Raw genomic sequence first — 27,620 nt, forward strand, 5'->3', positions numbered from 1 at the left:
AAATCCTTGTCCAACCTTGCATACTAGGTTCTAGGTGCTTGTTTTAAGACATACAATGCTTTCTTTAATCTACATACCATGTCCTTGTCATTTGTTAAAGGAAAAACTTCAAGATATTCTATGTATACCTCTTCTTCAAGTTCTCCATTCAAAAATACTAACTTGACATCCATTTGATACACTTTGAATTCCTTATGTGCTACATAGGCTAAGAATAACCTTATTGATTCAATTCTTGCCATAGGAGCATAGGTTTTCTCATAGTCTATTCCTTCTTACTATGAGTAACCTTTACATACCAATATTTATTTTTTCCTTACAACTTCACCTTGTTCATTCATCTTGCTCCTGAATACTCATTTTTTTCCTATCACATTCCTATCCATTGGTCTAGGTATCAATTCCCATGTTTCATTATTTACTATATGATCTAATTCTTTTTTCATAGTTTTCTTTCAATAATCATCTTTGCATGTCTCATCTAAATTCTTTGGTTCTACTTGAGATATAAAACATATTTATTCATTGATTCTACTTCTTGTCATCATACCTTTATCTCTAGTGCCGATGATCTACTTTGGTGGATGATTCTTTATCATATTCTTACCAGAAGTAGGAGTTGTTATCTCAAATCTTGGCTCTATTCTAGGTTCCAAACTTTGTTCCTACCTTAGCTCACCTTCATTCTAAAAATTATTTTTAGTCTCAAGGAATAATTCATCATTCTGTCTAAAAATTCTAGAATTATCCTCTTCTTCATTAGAATTATAATCTACCATCTTCTCTTTAGTACCAAACTTTTTCATCACTAATAGTTACCAAAGTTGTCTCTTCTAATACTTCCTTTTTCAATTCACTCTTATCATCACAATCATTCAAGAATCTTTTTGTACTTTCTTTAAATTCTTCATCTTCATTGGAAAGTGAACTCTTTTTAATTTTTCTTATTGTCTTAGGGCATGTAGATGAAAAATGACCAAACTCATTACATGTACAATAAGAATTTCTTTCATACCTTCTTGTTCTCTTTTCATAAGTACATGAATACGTTCCTTGATCTTTATGTCTTCTTTGGATTTGGATCTATCTTTACTTCTACCTAGAAACTCAATGCTCAATTCTGTACACAATTCTGATCTCTCACCAAGAAGCTCCATCTTCTAGGTGTGAAAATTTCCTTTATCAAATTCAGAACTATCTTTACCAAAGTAACTCACCACTGATCTCCCAAAGCTATTAGGCTTATTCTTCAAGGACCTAATGCTCTGATACCATTTTTTAGAAATAATAGTCCACTAAGATACCCTAGGGGGGTGAATTAGTTATGTAATTAAAACATTTATCAACCTTAATTAATGTTAACCATTCAATCAAAGTAAAAAACAACCATAACAAGATGCACATACATAATTACACTAGATTTGTTAACTAGGGAAACCTTGGATTAGATGGAATACCCTAATGGGAATGATGCCCACAAAGATATACTAATATATATATTCCTTGTTAGAGGATGGACCTTGTTAGGAGTCTATAATCACATTTAGTACATAAGAGTCCATGTAAAGAGACTTTGAATCCCTATTAGGAGATTTGAACCCTGCTAGGAGTTGTAGAAGGCAGAAGGGCCCACTATCCAAATAACTTCTAGGCAAAGACCATTGAAATTTACTATCCAACTAGTCACTCAACTATTTCTTGAATAATAATTGTTCCTATTATGCTTTATCCTCTTTATTTGGTCCTATCAACTAGACAAATCACTATTAGACCTTGTAGACTAGGTCACAAACCTCGAATCCAAATATCAAACCTCAAATCTCAAAATAAAACCTCAACAATGAAGTTTTATCCAACTTCAGTTTGCTATGCTTATCCTTGAATATCAACTTGTTTCTCTTCTATTCTGCTCTTCATGCTTTATGCAATCATTCATACATAACAAATGAAAATGTCCTTACCTTTTACTAAATCCATAAATCAATTCCTTGAGTCAGCTATTACACCTTATTAATTATTATAGAACCTCATTAAGAACATGTTATACTTATTGATAACATAAATATGTCACCTTGTAACTTGAATAACTTTTTCTATGTGTAATATTATGATGAGTGAGCTTAGCCACATCATCTCCAACATATCTTCTATATGCTTGCAACATTGCTTCATAGAATATAAACTTTGCTAAGAGATATAAAAAGTTTACCATAACATGCTTCTGTAAACTCTATCTCAGAACAATCTTCACCAAAACTTACATAACTTCTTCCAGACTTAATATATTTTTTTCTCAAGGTTAGCTACATATACTAGACACTTAGTAGTATCTTCCTTTAACCTCACTAGTGAAAATACTCAATGATCTATCCTTACTAACTTGATCTTTACCATCTTCTTCTATTAGATACCACAAAAAACTACTATGTTGACATCAATGACAAACATAGTCATGAATGTAACATATCATCATGATAATGGTCTAATCATGTTTCTACAAGAATCCCCCATAGGTGTATCATCAACATTAATGCTTCCAACAAATTTTTTTTAGAGGATTACTAAGACTAAGAAAACTTGATATAGTGATGTGCAAATAATGTCAAATGGGTAAAATGAAAAATTCTAGTTTCAAGAGCAAGACCTATTCTTGTGATTATATTTTGGAGTTGATTCATACTGAATTATGTGGTCCTATTGGAGTGAAAAGCTATTCTGGTGATAGATATTTCATTTTGTTTGTTGATGACATTTCAAGGATGATGATTATGATGTTTCTTGAAGAAAAATATGATGCATTTCAAATGTTTAAGTAGTACTTGGATAGAGTTGAGAGAGAAACTAGTAAATATTTAAAATGTTTGAGATCAGATAGAGGTGGTGAATTAATTTTAGATAAGTTCAACATATTTTGCAATAACAAAGGAATCAAGAGACACACAAGTGCAAAAAGGACTCCACCATGATATATTATGGATTGTGCAAGAACACTAATGATGAATAAGGATGTTTCATAGAAATATTGGAGAGAGGTTGCAAGCATTGCACTCTAGACTCTAAACTAAGTTCAAGTGAATAAAGGAACAAACAAAACACCTTTTGAACTCTGGTACAGATATGCACCAAATGTGAATTATTTTAAATTTTTTGGAAGCAAATGTTACATATTGAAAGATGTAAGAAAGGGTAAACTTGATGCAAAAATGATAAAGGTATATTACTTGGTTATTCCCCTAAGAGTAAAGCTTATAAGTATTTGAATTCTACACTAAAAAGATTATGGAAAGTACAGATTTTAGAGTTGAAGAATTTGTTAAGAGAAATGAAGAAGAATGCAAGAAAGAACCTAAAAACCATAGAAAGTTTGTTTATATCTATGAAGGTGAACCTAGCACCTTACATGAATGAGAAAATTTGGTTGTTGAGCATCAAAAACTAGGCACTACCGAGGTTTTATAGAATATTCCTGTTGATCATTAGAATATTATCCAGCATTAGGCTACAGGAGTCGAGTCACAGATAGAGATTCCCAACCAGAAGAAAATTGAAGCGAAGTTATATCCAAAGATAACCAAAGCAGTTAAACATGTAGAATCGAGTGAACAACAAAAACAAGAATCAAGAACTAAACTTATATTATCAAAGTATATGAGAAGACATCATGCATCATATCAAGTTATTGGAGATAAATATGAAGGAGTTATGACAAGAGGAACACTAAATAATGATGTATGTTTATAATGTGATTTTGATCCTAAATATGTCAAAGATTCTTTGGAGTGTTGGTGTTTGGAAATTTTGGAGGGTTTTCAATTATCCCACTAAGAAACTGACATATCTAGGGGTAGATAACTCCCATTTTCAACATGCCATTTTTGACAATAGGCCAACTATAAGGCATGACCCTTCTTCTACTTCAGGCTCTGCTAAACCTAGGCAGGTAGACCTCAGATTCAAATGATATCATATCAGTGCAAAAACATATCCTTGAATCTATTAAGCAGATGAAAACCCTTATTTCTCCTAATGACTCATGAAATGACACAAACCTACAGTAGCTAAATGCAGATTTATGACATTCATAAGTTGAGTGAGGGTTAAACATTTAGGTCCTTAAACATAAAAGGGAAAGAACATTTGATTAATAATGTTGAATTCAACAAACCCTCAGATATGTAGTAGTAAGACTTTAATGATCCTGTAACTGATCAGTGCCTAATCCATTGGGCAAATCTATGGATCAAGTGCAAACATATGGAAATCTGATACTTATTTACATATTCAGATATATGATCTATATATTTACCTTATAAATAGACATCTGTGCTCAATCTAAACCTCATTCTTACATGATATCCCCATCAATAAACTTGCAACCCTGTTAATTACCTGAAGCATTTACATAACTTCTTGAGTCATAAGAAACAATGAAATAACATACAACCTTAAGGGACTACAACTACAACCTAAGCTCTTTGTTCAAAGATCATAAAACATTAAAGATCACTGATAAGAGCAGACGAGAATCAGAATGAAACTAATGAATCTGTTGCTCTTTGTATTAATTTCTATGAAACAATACAACCATATGCATGAAATGAAAAACATGAAACAACCTAATAGATTTGAACTATTTGTATATTCCTTCCTACTACTGTTCACATAAGAGAATTCTGTTGAAAAATATGTGGTATCACAGTATGGGAACACATCAAAACTGGATCCAAAACTTGGTATCTCAGTAGTGAATGGTTTTTTCTCCAAAGACTGGAACCAACTGGTTTCTTAGTGACAAAAAATTGGAACCCTTACAATGGATCAGAGAAAGAAAGATATAGATAAGAAAGAATTCCTGGATCTATTCTGAAGATGACATATGTCCACTTGGAATTCCATGCCTAGCAATTGCAAAACCTCTTTCATCTCTCTACCCCTTTGATCTAATTTTTTTTTCATCATTACTTGTAACAAACCTCTAAAATATCCTATTGTTGAATGATGAAATCCCTTTATGCATCAAAAATATCTGATAACCTTATGAAAAACTGGAGGATTGAGATTCAACTGATTTGAATGCGACCAAATTATAACCCAATTGCCTTTTCCTTGTCTTTTATGAATATTCCAGTCATTACTTTGCTAGAAATCACAACTAAACTCTGATACCTGAATTTGGTTGCAAGATAGGAACCTAAAAGAAATCCTCCTATAGCTTGAACCAGTGGTATTCTGTGCAAAAACTAACTCTAAAATTAGAAAATTTAGATTCTCACAACTCTGGCGATATATAACATTGCTATATTAGCCTCTCAGAAACCCCCTAAAAGTTTGTTTGAAAAACATCCCTTTGCCAGAAGACTCACCTAAGTCTGCATCTCTGATTTTTAAAATTCAACAAATTAAAAAATCTCTAAAGTTTATACTTTAGAAAATACCTCTTTTGAATTTAAACACTCACGCATACCAATTTAAAATGAATTTAAAAAATCAATTTTAACATCATTTTACTTTTTCCTCATATGCCTCCATTCAGGTCAACTTAAGTTTGACTGAGCTGCCACATGGCAGCACCCGATTGACTAACCTCTATCTAGTCACCTGCCATGAAAATAGTGCCATGTCATTGTGCCCAGGCTCGATTTCCACATGGTGCAATCCTGCATGCTTGCATTAGTTAACCTACGAGCACTTTCCTTTTTCGGGCATGTGCCGACTGTTAGATCATGACACGTGTCATGATTTGGTGCACCCTCTCAAATTTCTCTTGATCTCCATGTCATCGTCAACTAAGACTCATCGCCATGTGTCATTTTCCTGCTTTCTCACATTTTTTATCCTCCTCACATCTTCAATTTGTGGGCATGCGCTAGCCCTCCAATCAATCCACATGTTGTGATCCAGGAATTTGATCTGTTCAAGTGCCATATCATCATGTTTGCATTTTGGTTTAAAACTTATGACATCATCTCCCAGCTAGCGTCCACTTTAGGTTGACTACCAGACCCCACAATTTATGCCTGTGGCTTATAAAAGCCGTGCCTTTTGAAGAAAGCTTCTATTTGTGTGTTTGGGCGTTAAAATTTTTATAAAGATCAAATCCCAGTCAATGTGGGATAACACCTCTTGCATTTTTTTACAATACCCTTGCAGACTATGGCATCAATGCTGCCCCCTGAACTCCAAATTTCCCTATGGCTTCTTCCCATGTGTTGGCGCTAGGTCCTCACATGGAAGTCTTGGCCAGTTACTTTGTTTGTAGTGACTTCCTCTTTTTTTAAGCAGATTCTCCAAACTCTAAATGCCTTCCTTCATGGCATGAGTCTCTTTTGTTTGTTGTGTGTGCATTGCCCTTTATCTTTTAATGGCATGCTCTATGTGTAGGTGGCTTGTTTTTTTTTAAATTTCTGAATCCATGATTCTTGTGTTGGAATCACATGTCTTCAACATGACATGCCACAAGGAATTCATCTGATGGCGATGGTGTGAAAAACCTTCTTGCTTGGTCTGCTCTTACCTTCCTTTGAGAAACTTTCCCTTTGATATGCTATGCTGGATTCTTCATACGCATGAGCTCTTTTTAATTTAATTTTTCTCACACATGGCATTCTTTTTTGAAATGACATAGCATGGGGACTGGTATCCACCTTCTTGACTGCATGGGCATCTTGTAACAAGGTGTGGAGTCTTCCTCTAAAAACATAGATCATCTACTTTGTTCAGATGCTTCTCTTCTCCACTTACGCAGGCCTTCATGTGAGTTTCTCCTTTCTGCTAGCTTCCTTTATTCTTAGCGTGAGCTGCTGCTATTTACGTGGGCTTTGCCCCTTTTAATGTGAATGGCTTCTTTGTTTGAACAATGGCATGGGTGATGTATTTGCTATGGCTTCCTATTGAGTAGCTTTCCAACTACTTTGACTGTGCTTTAATTGTGTTATGGTGTCTTTCTTACATGCTCACATCTTTGAATGCTTTGTGATTTAGTTGTGAGCTCCCTTTAAGTTGTTTCATGGGCTTAATCACTGCATGGATGGGCTTGTTTTTTGCTGGCTGCTTCACACTTGTCTCCTATGTTGAATGTGGGAATTCCTTCTATACGCGTGAGTCTTAGACCAGTGGACTTTGCTTGTTAATGTTGCCTCAATTTCTTGTGCTGCCCTCTATTTTAGATGGGTGACTTCCTCAAAACATTGGCGTGTGTTGCTTTGTTAATGCATGGGAATCTCTATGAGATATTGGAGAGTCTTCCTTTTGTGACCTACCACTACCTCTGAACATGTTGGCTTTCCTTTCAATAGTGTGAAGTGCTACTTGTCTTTATGCCACATGGGGTTGATCACATGTTGATGCCCTTTTTCCTTCAATGTGCAAACTCCCCTGCTACGTGGGCTTTATTTTTTACACATCTTCCCTTTGTCTTTTGACTGCGAGACTTCTTGCATTTTGACTATCTAAATAGTTACCAGTAATATGTATGAAGAGAGCTCATAAATTTACACAATTGGCTATGGTGAAGTCAAAGTCAACCATTCAATAAAGTTGTGAGCCCATGCCTGATGCAATTTGATACACTAATGGAAGAAACTTATATGATTGATCATTTCTAATTGCATTGATCATGGAATCAATTATTTTCTAATTTGATGAGAAATTAAACCATTATGAAACAAGTCCAAAAACCACCCTCATATCATACTTCTCTCCAATGATCAAGCAACGCTAATAACTCTCCAATGCCAAGAACAGGAAAGAATCATTATCATCCTTTGATTTTTTAACCTCCTTTGTGTCCTTTTAAACACGTCTCTAGAGCTCATTAAAATTTCCACCATAGCCCACTTCTTCAACCTTCATTAAACGTTTGTATCTTTTCATAAGAGCCTCCAACTCTTTGGCCTTGTGATTTAGCCCTTTCTTCTTCCTTCTTACCTGATGGCCCTTGAGCCTGGGAACAACTACTGTATCACTCCAATTTGACTCATCTAAATCATCAATGCTAGGAGACACTATTAACTTATAGGGACTTTTAATGGCTGAATCCACAATGTCTATTCAATACGCAAAAATTAGTCGGACCCAAAGTGGGTCTGGCTAAATTTTTTTTGTTTCTAAACAACTGATATGGCAGAGTGATACATCGACCTCTTTGAACTATCTGTAATCAAAATTGATCACAAATTCACCATTGAAACTCATTTTAAATCATTTCTGCACCAATGTGAACTTTGTGTCAGGAGGCATGTTGCCTGGCTGTAAAAATTAATGAAAACACCTGGTTGGGCTCTGATACTCTAAACGTCTATTCTTTTTGACACAATCAACAAGCCTACCAGATCTTATTGCATGATGACATTAGGGTCAAAAGATATCGACCTCCGAACATGTCTTCTTAAAATCACCTACAAATAAACATGTCAAAAAGCTAGAAATTGCATTTGGTTTTGGCCTCGAAAACTATGCAAATGGGCACTCAAGATTTTGAAAGCCAGGGCATTGATAATTTGTCATGAGGAAAGTGTACTTCTAGGATTTGGGCTCATGATGAATAATAGGATACAAATGGTGAGCAGTCAAAGTGGGCTACTCGGATTTTGCAGACTGGAAACAATGGCAAAAAAGCAATTTTTGCAAATGGAATTGACCTAGAAATGTGTGCAAATGGATTCATCATGACTTGCAAATTGACATGCTTGGAGTATTTTTAGAGGTGAACACAGTGGTACAATCCATTCGGTCTTACCAATCATAGATCTCAAGTTATGATGTCCCGAATAGGGGTTCCAACAGATGTACAAATGCTGACACCAGTAAAAAGTTATTAATTAGGTTTGGAATCACACTTGAAAATTGATCAAATAGATTCGTCATAAGCTGAAACTTGAAACATAACAAGTCTCTGATGTTTATAATGCAATGCAAAAGGAAATTCAGGATTTTGGTCAACTGGGTCAAAGTTATAATATGTCAAATAGGGCTTCCTAGAATTTTGAACTAATTGCATCAGCATGACAAAATTAAAAGACCAACTTTGAGGGATTCAAAACCTAGTCAAACAGGCTCAAAATGACTCAAAATATAAAACATAGGCTCTCAGCTATGGACACTAAATATTACCAAAGTGACGAGTCATGAAACATTTCTGGGTGGAAGATGTTCAATCACAAACATAGCCTCTTGTCATTGTTTGACACTTAGGGTAAAATGCAGATTTGACACTTACTCAAAATGAGACTTCATGAAATGGCTCGGAATGTCAGTTCAACTTCATGGAATGAGTGGACATGCTGAATGAAAGGTGTTAGAAACATTGAACACCTCTTAGGCCTCAAATGGATAGTTAGGTACATGTGCATGAAAAGCTTTTATAGTGCTAAATTTTTCAACAGTGCTCAAAATTTGGACTAAAATTTTGAGTGCCAACAGTGACTCTGTCTGGGGATGAATGTTCCTTGTGGGCATGGTGATGATTCAAATCTCTAGAGGAAGTAGAACACACACTTGACAGCAAAAACTCTCTTGAACAACTTTACTGAAAGCGAGAGACAACTACCACTACTATTATGCACATACGATGGCCCCGAGCCACTGAACTTCAACAGAAATGTTTACCTCTGTCATAAACTTGATTTTAATTTGAACATGCATGAGGTAAACTAAAAATATTTATCTTATCAGTTTCACCAATCAGATCAACATCTTGAAAGTCCACACTTAGTAAAACTGAATCTTTGTTCTTACTTCTATAATGCATATAAAAACCTGCTTCATTCTCAACCATTTTCTCATCATGGAAATATTGATCAACATGCTTAAACATATCAGTATGAAACTGAAAATCTTCTTTATTTAATAAATCATGCATGCTATCAACTTTGAATATGAATGCATCATATTCAACATGGAGAAAAAGATCACTCATACCTTCAAAATGTGAATCCTTATGTATATCCGAATGGTACTCTGAGGAACAATTTGACTGGTATTCACAATATGTCATCCATATCAAAGTCTAAAACTAATCCATAATCTTCAAATGGTTCTTCACAATCAGCAAATAGATTAGCCTTCACATCAGAAACTTCATCATAACATTCATTACGAGGTGCAAGAAAATTTTCAATAACCATCTCATCAAACACCTTGTCCTCATAATCATAATTAAAATGCTAATTAGTATATTCACTATCACATCCAGGAGAACAATAAACTGATTTCTCACAGCAATATGACAATTCATCATCATTTATACCCAACTCAACTAGATCTAAAAACTCAATGTTCTCTTCAAACAATGGGTTAATAACTCCATGTAGTGATCCTTGTTGAACATATTGACAAAACATAAGCTGATCATCATTAGGATCTTCATCATACAAAGCATTAGTATATACTTTAAAACCACTTCTTACACCACTATCAAGAACACTTTCATCATGTGAAAAAGGAGAATCAAAATCATCATTCGAAGACACATCATTAACTCCATCAATGAAGCATGCAAAATATGAATCAAAATTGCTTTCATTGTCTCCTTTAAGATGATTCAAATGTCTTGCAAACCTATCATTATTTATCTTATCAATAGGTGCCGATGCATTGATCTTGGGATCACTCATGTACTGCTGATTATCACTAAATGCACCCTTAAGACATTATCCACACAACTGGTTAATCCATCCTTATAGATAATCTCTTTGTCTTCATATTGTGTAGATAATTCTTCTTCATCTCTTTCAAGCTTAAGCTGATTTGCATAACTTGGAACTGGAAATTCATTTTCAGATTTAGGAACATTGCTCATACCTCTACTAGCATAAGAGTTACAACTTCTATCATTGCTTTCTTCTTCCCAATTTGCATCTGATTCACATGAAGATGAAAGTATACTAGCACTATCCTCTTCTTGACTTGAATAACCATTCTCATCATTGTCTTCACATGATGCCTCTTGATAATCCATTGGATCAGCAATTTCATTATCACTTGAAAGATGACTTTCAACTTCATCACACTCACATTGATATGACTATCTTTCAAATTCAGATTTAATAACATTCTCAACATGATGCAATCTCTCAATAAGATAATTCATTTCTTGCCTATCTTGCTGATCAAGAAAGTCCATCTCTACTACTAAAACATTATCAAGATATGAGCTTAGTTCTTCTGACTGTGACTGAGATGAGTGTAACTTACATTCTTCATCTTGTGTTGTCTCTCCAGGACATGTCAGATCAGCAACATTAAACTCATGATCATAGAGATAACTCTTAGCCTCCTCATTTGCACAAAACTGAGATATAGGTGCAGCAACCTCAAACTTTGGAGTGTTAGTTACATCATCATACATTTAATCATCTTGAGAAGAACTTACTATTGTAACTAAACTTTGATTCATGAAATCAACATAGTGTTGAACACTATCAAAGTCTGAAATACTATTCACTGCTGTAGCATCATGAACACGTGTGTTTCTATTTGCAACTGGACTAACTTTCCTTAAACACACATTCTAATTTAAATTCTCAATTTGATTAAAACCTACAACAAGGGTGTTGACATTTTGATTTGAGACTGAAACATCTACACCACACTCATCCTTTCTTTCAAACACATTATACCAACAATCATTCAAGGAAAAATGACCTCTAGTCAATCCGTACTTGAAATTATTCTCAATATCTCTAGCAGTCATAAAAGCCCTGTATAATGTCTATGGTTATTTATCCCTTAGTAGATAGTTCATTTTCTTGTCAAATGCATCAAAGTAAATTGCTAAACACATTTGATCATTGGGTTTGTAACTCTCAGGGATTTCATTTAAAATTCTTGCAAATTTGATGTTAAATTGAGGAACAAGTTCATTACACTCGATATGAATCTTCAAGAACTTATCATAAGAATCAAATATGCTTACCCGTTCTCCAAATTGCTCCATGAAGGAGGAATACAATTCACCCCAAGATGAAATAGAACATGCTAGTAGAAAAGAAAACCAGTCTCTAGCATCACCTTCCAAAGTTTGAACAAATAACTTCATATGAATGTCTTCATTAGCAATCTCATAGTCACCCATCAAATCACTAAACAATTCAACATGATGACCGGCTGAAACAAGATGATTCCCACTGAACTTAGGCAAACATTTTCTAACATCATTAGGAATGACATTTGAGAAACCATGAATACCATCAAAATTTAATGGCATATACTACTTGGTAGAAATGGATCTAGGAATCTCACTAACTGATTGCATATTAGGTGAAATGAATCTTGACATCCTTTAAAAAAATTGAACTTCATCCACCCCTATTCTGATTTATAACTTGTAGGAGATCTACACAACCCTCTACCAAATGAACACTTCAAATATACTTCACAACTTTAAAACAACAAGCTGAAACTTAATCAATGAAGTGTATGAAACTTTTCAAACTATTCTCATCTTCTTAGTGCTGAAACTCGCTTGACAGAGAACACATATGTAAAGCTTATTTTCATGGAAACAAAATCACATGAAATTGTAAAATACCTTTGGTGTTGCTACTGAAAAAATTTATCTACTGGTTGGCCTGGTGCTGAACTCAATTCCTTACACCACTAATCATATCCTTTGTAGAGTCGCCATCTTCTTGAGGAGAAAAATAAAATCACAATAGTAATTCACATTTATCATTTAGAATTACTTGCAATAGAAGATCAATAGAACACTTAAAAACTCATCAGTCAAAAATTCATATATCTCTCTTCTTTTCTAAAACTTAACTTTTAGATGTGCATTACTAAGCTAAAAATTCTTTGAAAACATTTATACATAACCGATCTACACTAGTTTAGAGATCCTTTAGAGAGTCACCACTCACAATTGTGAGAAATATTTAAAACATGATTCATAGCATGACAGATCTAAACTAGATTTTTACTTTGTAGAACTTTGCAAAACATTTAAACACTGTAAAGAGAGAAACCTTTTTTCAACAATTTTGACTCTGAATTACAACAATATTTTGAAAGCAACAACTAGCTGACTTGACTGAATATGAAAACTCTTAGCAACACAATCTATATTCAACCTTGAAAAATACTGTTGTAATGGATAGAAATTAACTGGGGTGCATGATTTAGAGTAAGAAAACTAGAAAGAACATCAGAGAACTTACTGCTGAAAGCTTTTAATGCACTTCTCTTACTGTATTGAATCTCTTCTTTTCAAATTCTCAAGGTTTGTCTTAAATTTGATTCAATACAGTCCCAGGTAGAGTCACCATTTTGTTGGTGTTTGAAAATGCTGGAAGGTTTTCAATTATCCCATTGAGAAACTGACATATCTAGGGGCAGCTAACTCCCATTTTCAACATGCCATTTCTAACAATATGCCAACTATAAGGCATGACCCTTCTTCTACTTTAGGCTCTGCTAAACCTAGGTGGGTAGACCTCAGATTCAAATGATACTGTACTAGTCCAAAAACATATCCCTAAATCTATTAAGCAGATGAAAACCCTTATTTCTCCTAATGACTCATGAAATGACACAAACCTACATTAGCTAAATGCAGATTTATGACATTCATAAGCTAAGTGAGGGTTAAACATTTAGGTCCTTCAACATGAAAGGGAAAGAACATTTGATTAATAATGTTGAATTCAATAAACCCTCAGATATGCAGCAGTAAGACTTTAATGATCTTGTAACTGATTAGTGCCTAATCCATTGGGAAAATCTATGGATCAAGTGCATACATATGGATATCTGATACTTATTTATATATTCAGATATATGATCTATCTATTTACGTTATAAATAGACATATGTGCTCAATTTGAACCTCATTCTTACATGATATCCCCATCAATAAACTTGCAACCCTGTTAATTCCCTAGAGCATTTACATAACTTCTTGAGTCATAAGCAACAATGAAATAACATACAACCTTAAGGGACTACAACTACAACCTAAGCTCTTTGTTCAAAGATCATAAAACATTGAAGATCACTGATAAGAGGAGACGAGAATCAAAATGAAACTAATGAATCTATTGCTCTTTGTATTCATTTCTTTGAAACAATACAACCATATGCATGAAATCAAAAATATGAAACAACCTAATAGATTTGAACTGTCTGTACATTCCTTCCTACTGCTGTTCACATAAGAGAATTCTGCTAAAAAATATGTGGTATCATAGTATGGGAACACATCAAAACTGGATCCAAAACTTGGTATCTCAGTAGTGAATGGTTTTTTCTCCAAAGACTGGAACCAACTGGTTTCTTAGTGACAAAAAATTGGAACCCTTACAATGGATCAGAGAAAGAAAGATATAGACAAGAAAGAATTCCCAGATTTGTTCTGAAGATGACATGTGTCCACTTGGAATTCCATCCCTAGCAGTTGCAAAACCTCTTTCATCTCTCTACCCCCTTGATCTGATTTTGTTTTCATCATTACTTGTAACAAACTTCTAAAATATCATATTGCTGAATGATGAAATCCCTTTATGCATCAAAAATATCTGATAACCTTATGAAAAGATAGAGGAATTGAAGTTCAACTGATTTGAATGCGACCAAACTCAAACCCAATTGCCTTTTCCTTGTCTTTTATGCATATTCAAGTCATTACTTTGCTAGAAATCACAACTGAACTCTGATACCTGAATTTAGTTGCAAGATAGGAACCTGAGACAAATCCTCCTATAGCTTGAACTAGTGGCATTCTATGCAAAAAATAACTCTAGAATTGGAAAATTCAAATTCTCATTACTCTGATGATATATAACATTGCTATATTAGCCTCTTAGAAACCCCCTAAAAGTCTATTTGAAAATTGTCCCTTTGCTAGAAGGTTCACCTATGTCTACAACTCTAATTTTTAAAATTCAATAAATTTAAAAATCTCTAAAGTTTATACTTTAGAAAATACCTCTTTTAAATTTAAACACTCATGCATACCAATTTAAAATGAATCTAAAAAATCAATTTTAACATCATTTTACTTTTTCCTCATATGCCTCCATTCGGGTCAACTTAGGTTTGACCGAGCTACCATGTGGCAACACTTGATTGGCCAACCTATATCCAGTCACCTACCATAAACACAGTTCCATGTCATCATTCCTAGGCCCAGTTGCCACATGGTGCAATCTTGCATGCCTGCATTAGTTAACTTGTGAGTACTTTCCTTTTGCGGGTATGCGCCCATCGTCGGATTGTGAGACGTATCATGATCTGGTGCATCCTCTCAAACTACTCCTTATCTCCACATCATCATCAACTAGGACTCATCGCCACATGTCATTCGCTCACTTTCTTGCATATTTTATCCTCCTCGCATCTTCAATTTGAAGGCATGCACTAGCCCTCCGATCAATCCACATGTCATGATCTAGGCGTTTGATCTGTTCAAGTGCCACATCATCATGTTTGCATTTTGGTTTAAAATTTATGACATCATCTCCTAGTTGGCATCCACTTTAGGTTGACCACTGGACCCCACCATTTATGCCTGTAGCTTATAAAAGTCATGCCTTTTGAAGACAACTTCTATTTGTGTGTTTGGGCATTTAAAATGTTATAAAGATCAAATCCTAGTCAATGTGGGATAACACCTCTTGCATTTTTTTACAATGCCCTTGCAGACTGTGGCATCAATGCTGGCCCTTGAACTCCAAACTACCCTATGGCTTCTTCCCATGTGTTGACGCTAGGTCCTCATGTGGAAGTCTTGGCCAGCTACTCTATTTGTGGTGGCTTCCTCTTTTTTAAAGTTGATTCTCCAAACTCTAAATGACTTCCTTCATGGCATGAGTCTCTTTTGTTTGTTGTGTGTGGGTTTCCCTTTATCTTTTATAGCATGCTCTATGCGTAGGTGACTTGTTTTATTATTATTTTTGAATCCATGATTCTTGTGTTGGAATCACATGTCTTCAACATGACGTGCCACAAGGAATTCATCTGATGGAAATGGCATGAAAGACCTTCTTGCTTGGTCTGTTCTTACCTTCTTTTGAGCAACTTTCCCTTTGATATGCTATGCTGGATTCTTCATACGCATGAGCTCCTTTTAATTTCATTTTGCTCACACATGGCATTCTTTTCTGAAATGGCATAGCATGGGGACTGTATCCACCTTCTTGACTATGTGGGCATCCTATAACAAGGTGTGGAGTCTTCCTTTGAAAATGTAGATCCTCTGCTTTGTTCAAATGCTTCTCTTCTTCACTTACACATGCCTTCATGTGAGTTTCTCCTTTTTTCTAGCTTCCTTTATTCTTAGTGTGAGTTGTTGCTATTAACGTGGGCTCTGCCCCTTTTAATGTGAATGGCTTCTTTGTTTGAACAATGGCGTGGGTGATGTCTTTGCTAAGGCTTCCTATTGACTGGCTTTCCAACTACTTTGGCTGTGCTTTCATTGTGTTATGGCATCTTTCTTACATGCTCACAAATTTGAATGCTTTTTGATTTAGCTGTGAGCTCCCTTTAAGTCTTTTCATGGGCTTTATCACTGCATGGATGGGCTTTTCTTTTGCTAGCTACTTCACACTTTTCTCCTGCACTGAATGTGGGAATTTCTTTAGTAGGCGTGAGTCTTAGACTAGTGTAGTTTTCTTGTGCTACCCTCTATTTTATATGGGTGACTGCCTCAAAACATTGACATGTGTTGCTTTGTTAATGCGTGGGAATCTCTGTGAGATATTGGAGAGTCTTCCTTTTGTGACCTACCACTGCCTCTTAACATGTTGGCTTTCCTTTCAATAGCATGGAGTGTTGCTTGTCTTTATGCTGTATGGGGTTGATCACATGTTGATGCCCTTTTTCCTTTAATGTGCAAACTCCTCTACTGTGTGGGCTTTGTTTTTAACACATCTGCCCTTCATCTTTTGACTGCAAGGATTCTTGCATTTTGACTATCTAAATAGTTACCAGTAATATGTATGAAGAGAGCTCATAAATTTATGTTGTGTCTAAACACAATTGGCTATGGTGAAGTCAAAGTCAACCATTCAATAAAGTTGTTGTGAGCCCATCCTTGATGCAATTTGATACACTAATGGAAGAAACTTATATGATTGATCATTTCTAATTGCATTGATCATGGAATCAATTATTTTCTAGTTTGATGAGAAATTAAACCATTATGAAACAAGTCCAAAAACCACCCTCATATCATACTTCTCTCCAATGATCAAGCAACGCTGATAACTCTCCAATGCCAAGAACAAGAAAGAATCATTATAATCCTTTGATTGTTTAACCTTGTTTGTGTCCTTTTAAACATGTATCTAGAGCTCATTAAAATTTCCACCATAGCCTACTTCTTCACCCTTCATTAAACATTTGCATCTTTTCATAAGAGCCTCCAACTCTTTGGCCTTGCAATTCAGCCCTTTCTTCTTCCTTCTTACCTGATTACCCTTGGGCCTAGGAACAACTACTATATCACTCCAATTTGACTCATCTAAATCATCAATGCTAGGAGACACTATTAACTTATAGGGACTTTTAATGGCTAAATCCACAATGTCTATTCAATAAGCAAAAATTAGTCAGACCCAAAGTGGGTCTGGCTAATTATTTTTTTGTTTGTGAACAACTGATATGGAAGAGTGATCCATTGATCTCTTTGAACTGTTTGTATTCAAAATTGATCACAAATTCACCATTGAAACTCATTTTAAATCATTTTTGCACCAATGTGAACTTTGTGTCAAGAGGCTTGTTGCCTGGCTGTAAAAACTAATGAAAACACCTGGTTGGGCTTTGAAACTATGAACCTCTATTCTTCCTAACACAATCAACAAGCCTGCCAGATCTCATCACGTGACAACATCAGGGTCAAAGGATATCGACCTCCGAACATGTCTTCTTAAAATCAGTTGCAGATAAACATGTCATTTGGCCTTGAAAACTAGGCACACAAGCACTTGAGATTTTGAAAACTGGGTCATTGATACTTTGTCATGAGGAAAGTGTACTTTTTGGATTTGGGCTCATGATGAATAATAGGACGAAAATGGCAAGCAATCAAAGTGGGCTACTCGAATTTTTTCTAATGGAATTGACCTAGAAAAGTGTGCAAATGGATTCATCATGACTTGCAAATTGACACACTTGGAGTATTTTCAGAGGTGAAAAAAGTGGTACAATCTATTTAGTCTTACCAATCATGGATCTCAAGTTATGACATCCTAAATAGGGGTTCCAATAGATCTGCAAATGCTGACACTAGTAAAAAGTTATTAATTGAGTTTGGAATCGTGCTTGAAAATTGATCAAACAGATTTGTCATAAGCTAAAACTTGAAACATAACAAGTATTTGACATTTATAATGCAACACAAAAGGAAATTTAGCATTTTGGTCAGTTGGGTCAAAGTTATAACATGTCAAACAGGGCTTCCTAGAATTCTGAACTAATTGCATCAACATGACAAAATTAAAAGACCAACTTTGAGGGATTCAAAACCTAGTCAAACAGACTCGAAATGACTCAAAATATGAAACATAGGCTCTTAGGTATGGAAATTAAATATTCCCAAAGTTGTGAATCATGAAATTTTTTTGGGTGCAATATGTTCAATCGCAAACATAGCCTCCCGTTACTGTTTGACACTTAGGGTAAAATCCAAATTTGACACCCTCAAAACGAGACTTCACGAAATGGCTCAAAATGTCAGCTTAATTTAATGGAATGAGTGGACATGGTGAATGAAAGGTGTTAGAAACATTGAACATGTCTTAGGCCTTAAATGGATAGCCTGATACATGTGCATGAAAAGCTTTTATAGGGCTAAATTTTTCAACGGTGCTCAAAATTTGGACTACAGTTTTGAGAGCCAACATGGAGAAAGAAGATTATATCAAGGAAATGAACAAATAAATTGAAAAAATTGAGAAGAAAAAGGCTTGGACATTGGTTCCCAGACCAAAATATAAGAATGTGATTGGAACTAAGTGGGTTTTCAGGAACAAGGTGAATGAGAAAGGTGAAATTACATGGAATAAGGCAAGACTAGTTTGTAAGGGATGTGCACAAGAAGGAGTTGATTATGGTGAAAATTTCTCTCTAGTTTCAAGGTTGGAAAGAGTCAAAATTTTTTTTACATATGCTACTTACAAAGGATTTAAAATGTACCAAATGGATGTAAAAATCTACATTTCTAGATGGAATTGTGGAGGAAGAAGTCTACATTAAATATTTTGAAGGATTTTTTGATCCAAACAAAAATAATATGGTATGTATGTTACACAAATATTTATATGGTTTAAAGAAAGACCCTAAAGAATTTTATGAAATTTTACACAATTATTTGTTAAATTTGGTTTTGTAAGAACTAATGACAATAACAATTTGTATCTGAAAAAAGAATATGAAAACAAGATATTGCTAGCTAAATTTTTGTGTGGATGATATCATATTTGGAGGAAAGGATTCATTGATTTAGTCATTTTTTCATTAAATGAAAAAGGAGTTTGAAATGTAAATATTTGGAGAGAATAAATTCTTTGTTGGATTGTAAGTGTATCAAATGAAAAAAGGCATTTTCATTACTCAATCTAAGTACATCAAAGAAATTTTGAAGAATTTTGTATGGAAGATTCAAGAATTGTTGGAATACCTATGGAGACTACACACAAATTGTCAAATAATGATGATTCAACTAAGATGAGTCAAACATTATATAGATCAATGATTTGTAAACTATAATATGTTGTACATAGAAGACTTGACATTGTATTAGTTGTTGGAATTGTTGCTAGATTATCTACTAATCCCAAAGAAAATCACATGATGGTAGTAAAGAGAATACCAAGATACTTGAAAGGAATAAGAGACCAAGGTTTATGGTACAAGAGAAGTGATAGATCTAAACTGAAGGTTTACACATATGTTGATTGGGAAAGAAATGTTGATGATAGAAAGAGTACTTATGGATGATCTTTATTCTTGGTAAGAAGATTGATCTCATGGAAGCAAGAAGCAAAACTATATTTCACAATCTACAACAGAGGCTAAGTATGTTGCTGCAATAGTGAATTGTTAAAATATTGTCTAGATCAAACTATTATTGAAAGAAATGAAGGAAGGGAGCACTGAACCTATTATGATATATTTTGAAAATAAAAATTCTTTGAACATATCAAAGAATCTTTTGATGCATACAAGGACTAAGCATATTGAGATCAAGTATCACTACTTGAGAGAGCTGGTACACTACAAAGAAGTGAGACTAGAATATATAAATACAAAAGAATAGTTAGTTGACATATTCACTAAGGCACTAAAAAAGGATTCTTTTAAGTATCTAAGAGGAAAGTTAAGGGTCATTCCCCTACCTAAAGAAAACAAAGAAGAGATGCTACATTGCATCAAATGTTTTAATTAGAATATCATATACAATGATGTAAGAGGTCACACTTTAGGATCTTCCTAAAGGTGTGAAAAGTAAAACACTGAAGTATGAGAAGATGAAAATATAAAGAGCTAATGCTGAAATGAAATTGCTATATCAATTAGAAAAGTGACATGAAGATGTATGAGAATGGTTTATTCCTTTCACATTGTTGTTATCAAGGGAGAGATTACTATGATTGTGTTACCATACAAGTATATATTCAAAGAGGGATATGTTTGGTAGATACTATTCTTATCAGAAAGAGGGAGAAAAGTTATGTAGAGAGAATTATTATTGTCAAGAGGGAGACATATGATGTTACATATGTTGTTAACCTAGGAGGTGTTTCTACAAGAGGAAAAGTATGTAATGAATTGATAGAGAGACCATCTTGAGATTGCATGTATAAGAATCAAAATGAAACTAAGAAAGAGAGCATAAACACAAAGGTAGCTGAAAATATAAGCATTTAAGATTTTGGATTGCATGGTAACTAGTGAAGTGTATGAGGTGTTTTGATCAATGGCAAAGAGTGAGATTGTTGGAAACTACATTTGGAGCAATTACTATGTTTTTATTTATGTCAAACCTATTGGTAAGATAGAGTTTCAAACCTACTAGAGGGAAATTTAAATAATAGTATAGAGTACCATATCATTTGATTAATGAAGAGGATTTGAAAAGAAGAGATACAAAGGTGAGCTAGTGGTGTTGATAAGTGATGAGAAGTTAAGTATCATGGAAATACAATGGACACTTGATAAGTTAGTCCTTGATTAGACAACATGTTGCTCAGTGAATACATGAAGCAAAGAAAATAGTTGGATGAAGCTTAGAGATGAAAAAAGTCATAAGGATAAGTTTGAATGAGTATCAACATTGATTGGTCAATGAAGGAGCTAAAGGAAAAGATTAAGGAACTTATACAAAAGCCAAACAAAATAGTTCAAGCCAAGTGTCAGTTATTATTGAGAAAATGTATAAAGAAGTGTTGATAGAGACCAAGCATAGCAATGGATAAGTGAGCCTATTAGTGTTGAGTAAGATAATATAGTGTATGAAAGAATACACAATGATGGCCAAGAAGAAGAATACATTGATTTTTGAGTGACATAGAAAGTTATAGTTTGAGAAATAATCAAATTTGAAGTTGACACAGTTGGAATTTTTAATTAGTCAAAGCATCTAGAAGATAATGATTGATTGGCTAGCATATAATTCATGAAGAGAGTTTGTTAAGTAATCAAAGGCAAGGATTTGGTTAGAAGTTTATAGAAGAAGGAAAATAAATAGATGGGAGGATTTGATGAATTTGATGTAACCCTAAGATCAATGGTGATATTTAAGCAGTAAAAGATCAAAATTACCTATTTAAGGAGGCATAAGAGATGCTTTCTAAGGTTGGTTCATTATCCATTTGTGATCTTAAGGAGAAGTTTTTAAGGGAAAGAAAAAAAGAGGTGAAGTGGGAAGAGCTTGGCAATGAGTGATTTCTTGAGGAGATGTCAAGAAGATCAATGATGGAGATGATAGTGGAGGCCAACTAATGAACCAACATATGAGTGAATAGAAATCTATATTTTTAAAGTAAGTTGTAATTTATAGATCAAACCTATTGTTACATTCCTTTAATCAAGGTTGACCTAATTGTCATTTTGTAAATCCATTAAATAAGGTGACATTCTAATGGAATGATCTGAATTTCTCTAACAAGGCCACTCCTAATAAGGTGATTAAATCCTTTAATAGGGTCACATTTATTAGTGTATTGTGTAACCTTTAACAAGGTTGGCTCTTAACTAAACTCACTTTAGAAGAGTGAACAATTGATAGCATGTTACTTGTTGGTTTTTCCCAAATTAGGTTTCCTCGTTAAATCTTAGTGTCAAAGTGTTGTTTTCATGTGTGGATGTTATTTTTATACATGCTAAATTTTATAGTAGTTCATTTATTTACAAAAAATACATATAGGATATTTGAGATTGATTAAGTTGTTTGAAGTTAGTAAAAGTTGAATTGGTACATCTGGACCTGAGGATAACTAATTCAACCCCCCATCACCCCCCACCCCCCTCCTCTCAATTATTACAAATCATTATAATAGAAGATCAGTTTGATGTTGTAGTTTCATGGAAATATCATTTAGTATGTTATTTTTAAAAATATAAAATGTGTGTTTGGGGTTTTCCAAGAAGATGGTGACTTGAGACTAATTTAAGGATAATTTCATTCTTGGATATTTGCTAGACATAGTATCTTGAAGGTTTTTATATTTTAATTAATATTAATCTCATTCCCACTAGAAGGCAACAAATAATTCTTGGTAGTTTTGTGTAGACATATATCTTTACCTAACACTTAATGCATCTTATTCTATAGGTGGAATTTTCATCTTTTCATAAGGTTGTGTGCTAGGTGGAAGAAAATGGACAATAGGAATATCAAAACTAAAGATGAGTGATGCAAGAGCATCTTGGGTGTATGGGCAATCTTGCATCACCCAAAAATATTTCCATTTTTGTCTTTTTGATAAGGAATATTTTAATACAGAGTTTCTATTTGTGGAAGATCACTATTTTTTAGTAAGTTTTTCTTATAATATTATAATGTTTAAGTTTCATAGGTGGAGGTCCATCTTATATATAATAACTTTATAGATGAGTTTCATTTCCCTATCATCTATATTGGTGAAGTCATTGCAGATTTTTGGTATAAAAATTTTAGGCTTAATTTTAAAAGCCTAAATGGCTCCATAACAAGGTCAAACCTCAACTAATAAATTATTTCACATTTAGATGATGCAGAAAAAGAGATTCCATTTTTAAAAAGGGGCTATAATAGTAATTGGATCAACATTTTGTATGTTATGGTCTCCAAAAGTTGGGCCATCCAAAAATATAATTTGCAACTTGTCTTGAGTTGATTCTATATAATAAAGTATAATAAGTAATAAAATTTGAGGTTGTCAACCTCAAGAATTAGGGTTAAGTGTTTAGAACCTTCCTAGGTAGTGGAAAATGCCTATATAAGGAAGGCTTGTAGGTTTTCTAGGGTAGTTATGGGTGGTGGTTTGTAACTTTGTGTTCCTAAATATTATAAGGAAGACAACCATGTGGGTTTTCATATTGTATTTCTCAATTTTGTAATTCCACACATGTGGAGATAATAAGAAGTCTGTATTTTATTCTCATAAATTATTATTGTTTCTCTAATTTTTGTTGTGTTTGTGGTATTAAGGGGATCACCCTTCATCAAGTTGTATTAGAGTAGGTTTTCCCGGGTGTGTAGATAGATCACTAAGTGTGAGGTAGTTTACACTAGGACTATGGTTTGAGATGAGGATGCAAAAAAAACCCAAATTGTGAGGTAGTTTACACTAAGGTTTCAATGATAATCATGAAAATCCCTCCATGAAGAGAATATGGTGGAAGATCTAGAGGTGTAACACCTAAGAGTTTTGGAGGCCTTTAGTGACAAATGAAAGAATTAGAAGAACATATGTCTAGAGGGATAAATGTTACCATAATAGATGAAAGTGAGGATGAAAGAGAAGAAGAGGAAGGATGAAATGTTGAGCAGGAAGAAGAAGGTGAAGTTCTAAATAAAGAGGAGGAAATCCTTTTTAGGGTCATTTCCAAGCTTTGGAAAATGCCTAAGATTGTGAATCCCACATTCTACGAAAATATTAACCTAAAGGAATTGATTGATTGGATAAATATATTAGAAGAATAGTTTGAGTATGAAAAAATTGAGAATCTTGATAGGGTCAAATTTGTGAAGGCTAGACTAAAGGGTCATGAAAAGATTTGGTGGTAGGAGATTCAATTGGAGTGAAATAGAAGGGGAAAGGAGAGAATCACAAGATGGGATTGAATGATAGCTAAGTTGAAGTGACAATTCATTCTCTTTGATTATGATCTTGGTCTATTAAAGAAAATACAAGGGTTGAAGTAAGCAAGGAGATCCATTTATGAATATAAAAAAGAGTTCTATTGAGTCCTCATAAAAAAAAACCATGTGAAAGATGACAAGGATAAAGTTTCCCATTACCTTAATGGGTTGAAGCCAAGAATTTAGAAGGAATTGTGTCTAGTCCAAAAGAGAAGTATTAAAGAAGAATATCAATTTTCCATAAGAGTAGAGGAAAATTTGAATAAATAGTTTGAGAATAACAAAAGTGGAAGAGGTTGTGGTTGAAGATTTGGTGGGTTGTCTTATGGAGGCTAAAATGAAGATTAGAAGAAGAAGGATGAGACTATTAGTAATCAAAACCAAAGGAGAAATAATTTCAATTATTTCAATAATTAGAATAGTAGAGATAAAAGAGGAATATGAAGAGGACAAGGATCTGGAAGAGGAGGTTTTCATGGTACATGTTTTTGTTGTGGAGAAGGTCATAGATAATTTGAATGTCCTCAATGCCAAGGAAGGACGAATGAGAGAATTGAAGGCCAATATAGTGTTGTACATATGGATGAAGATGCCAAATAATCACATTATAAAGATGCTGAAAGAAGAGAATTCCTAGTTAAGAAAAGAGTCCTTCTAAGTGGTAAGAATGAAACTAATCAAAGGAGGAGCTTGTTACACACCAAGTAAAAGTGTGAATATAAGTGCTGTGATGTGATTATTGATGGTGGAAGTACTAAAAATTTGGTGTTAGAAAATATGATCATCGAGTTAAAGTTCAATAGGTAGAAACACCCAAGCCCATACTGTATTGCCTAGGTGTAGGAGAACCACAAGGTCATGGTCAATGAAAAGTGCCTAATGAAGTTGAGGATTGGGGGATAACATGATGAGGTGCTACGTGATATCATACCCATGGATGCATGGCATATGTTTTTATCTAAGCTATGGAAGTTTGATAGGCATGCAGTACATGATGGTAATTAGAACTCCTATTCTATGACAAAGGATAGAGTGAAACATAAGCTAAAGCCATTAAAGAACATGTAGAAAATGTATGCACTAATGCTAGAATAAAGTTTTCTTATGGAAGGAATATCTTAAAAAGTATAAGGCATAAGCATATGTGTTTTTCTATAATTCCAAAAGATGGAAAAGAAATAGAAGCACATGTAGAAGTTTTATATTTATCATCATATCTCTTTTTAGACTTTTCTCATCAGTAAAGACATTGTCTTCATGAGATGTCAACATATTTCATGTACTCTTAATCTCTTCTCCTATTTTCTTTGTTTTCTATATGACTTGTGTGGTATTTATAGCTAGTGTCTTAGTCTATGTAGCTCTCACTTCTTGAGTAGTTGCATGGTTTGACTCTTTATTTGTTTCACCTTTTATGGAGGTGGTAGAATTAGATGATTCATATACCTATGTAAATGGATCTTCCTTGGACATGGTTTCTTGCCCATTTTTTCTCTTTCCTTCAACATTCTTAGCTTCAAGGTTGATTAGTTATGGTTTTTGAGTTTCTTTTATAGGTGAGATTGTAGAAGGGACTTATTCGTCTCTTGAACATGCATGTTTCATCTCCCCAACTAAAGTGTAGTCCCTTCTAGGTGAGTTTTCATCTATTACTCTCTTTTTCTGTTCTACTACTGGTGAATTGCTTCATGGATTTATCAAGTCTAGGGATTTTTTCTTCTTTGTGACTCCCACACTATGAGTAGTATTGTGTACCTCTATCCTTAGAGATGTGAGAGGGCTGTAGTTAACATGTATCTCTTATAGTTTTTATATTTATTCCTCTTCTTCATCAATTCTATCATATCTAATTGGTTTAATTTTACTTCACCTTTCTTTTTGTAAAATTATAGTCCGTATAGGATTTGATTGATCAAACTTTTAAGTTTTGACTTGCTCTTCTTTCTTTTTCTTGTCTAATTCTTCAAACTATGTTCCATCTCATTATTTCTTGTTCAAATGCATCATTTTCTCTACCAGTTATGACCATTGCAATGTTTTCTTGGGTGTAAATTTTTTTAGCGTAGGATTCTACATACATTTTTCTCTCTGATGGAACATATTTTGGTCTAACCTTTGTTAACACATCATCCAAAATTATTTTGAATTTTGGAATCCCAACTTGCCATTTTCTTAGAATTATTTTCACTATCTCTCTTGGAAACTTATCCCTTATTTCTCCTAGGGTTCTATTGCAAGTTCCTCGGCCAACTAGAATAACACAAATAACCTTATTCTTGTCTTCATCACTCATTAATGAATACCTATTCCTTATTGCATTTTAATTTCTATTGCATATAATATCATCTAAAATATCTTCAATAAAAAGTGGAGGAGGTAGGTTCTTACCTTTCTTCACTAGTTTACATGTCCCTGTTGATGATTCTCTAGATGATGGCTTCATCTTCTTGAGAGATGGAGAGGGAAATTTCTTCCTTTATATTTCTTGTTTATGTTTCTTCCTCTTATATGTGTCACTCTTTGTTGATTGAGAAGTGTGCTTCTCTCTTACTAGTGTCCTTCATGATCATCTATGGTTCTAGTGAGGATTCTCTTCCTAATTCTATTTTGATTTCAACATATACCTATCATTTTGGACTTGGTGATGCTTAAAATTTGAGTCCCAAATCTTTTGCCAAATTTACTTCCTCACTCATACTGGTTTGGGCTTTATTTGCACTTTTTTTTTCTTACTAGACTTTCTTATATTTTTTTGTGCCAATTCTTTTCTTTCTTTAATATGATGCGAGTGTTCCTTCTTATCATGCTCATACAAAAATTTGGAAACTTTAGGTCTATAAGAATTGTCAACAAAAAATCAATGGGAGGAATTTCTTCTTCTTCAGTGACCTCATATTGTAATATTGTTAATCAGTGCATTATCTATTCTATAGCATTTAGCATACAGTAATATGTGCATGCTAGAAAAACTAGTTCATTTTTATGCTCCTCAATTAGGGTAAAGGGTATCCTTTCCATTTGATGCATATCCCTCTAAATTTTTTGAAATATGACCTAAACATGTCATATCTTCTATCTCCCAATAGTATGTACATTTCAAAAACTCTCTATGATAGGCATTTCCTTGACTAGATTTAGGATGGATTACCTAGAAATTCTCTCTTGAAATAGTAAAATATACATATCAATATGGCTTCATATTTCAATGGATGTATTTTATAGTCCTCAATCTTATGAAAATTGATCATCATTTTCTCATGAATCCAACCTCTTAGGTCAAGCATGTCATGGTTGTGGATGATTTCATATGTGACATATATTTCTCTACTAGGTA

The sequence above is a fragment of the Cupressus sempervirens genome, chromosome 4 (assembly GCF_028749045.1).
Source record: "Cupressus sempervirens isolate cs-2001-9-10 chromosome 4, ASM2874904v1, whole genome shotgun sequence".
Lineage (NCBI taxonomy): Eukaryota > Viridiplantae > Streptophyta > Pinopsida > Cupressales > Cupressaceae > Cupressus > Cupressus sempervirens.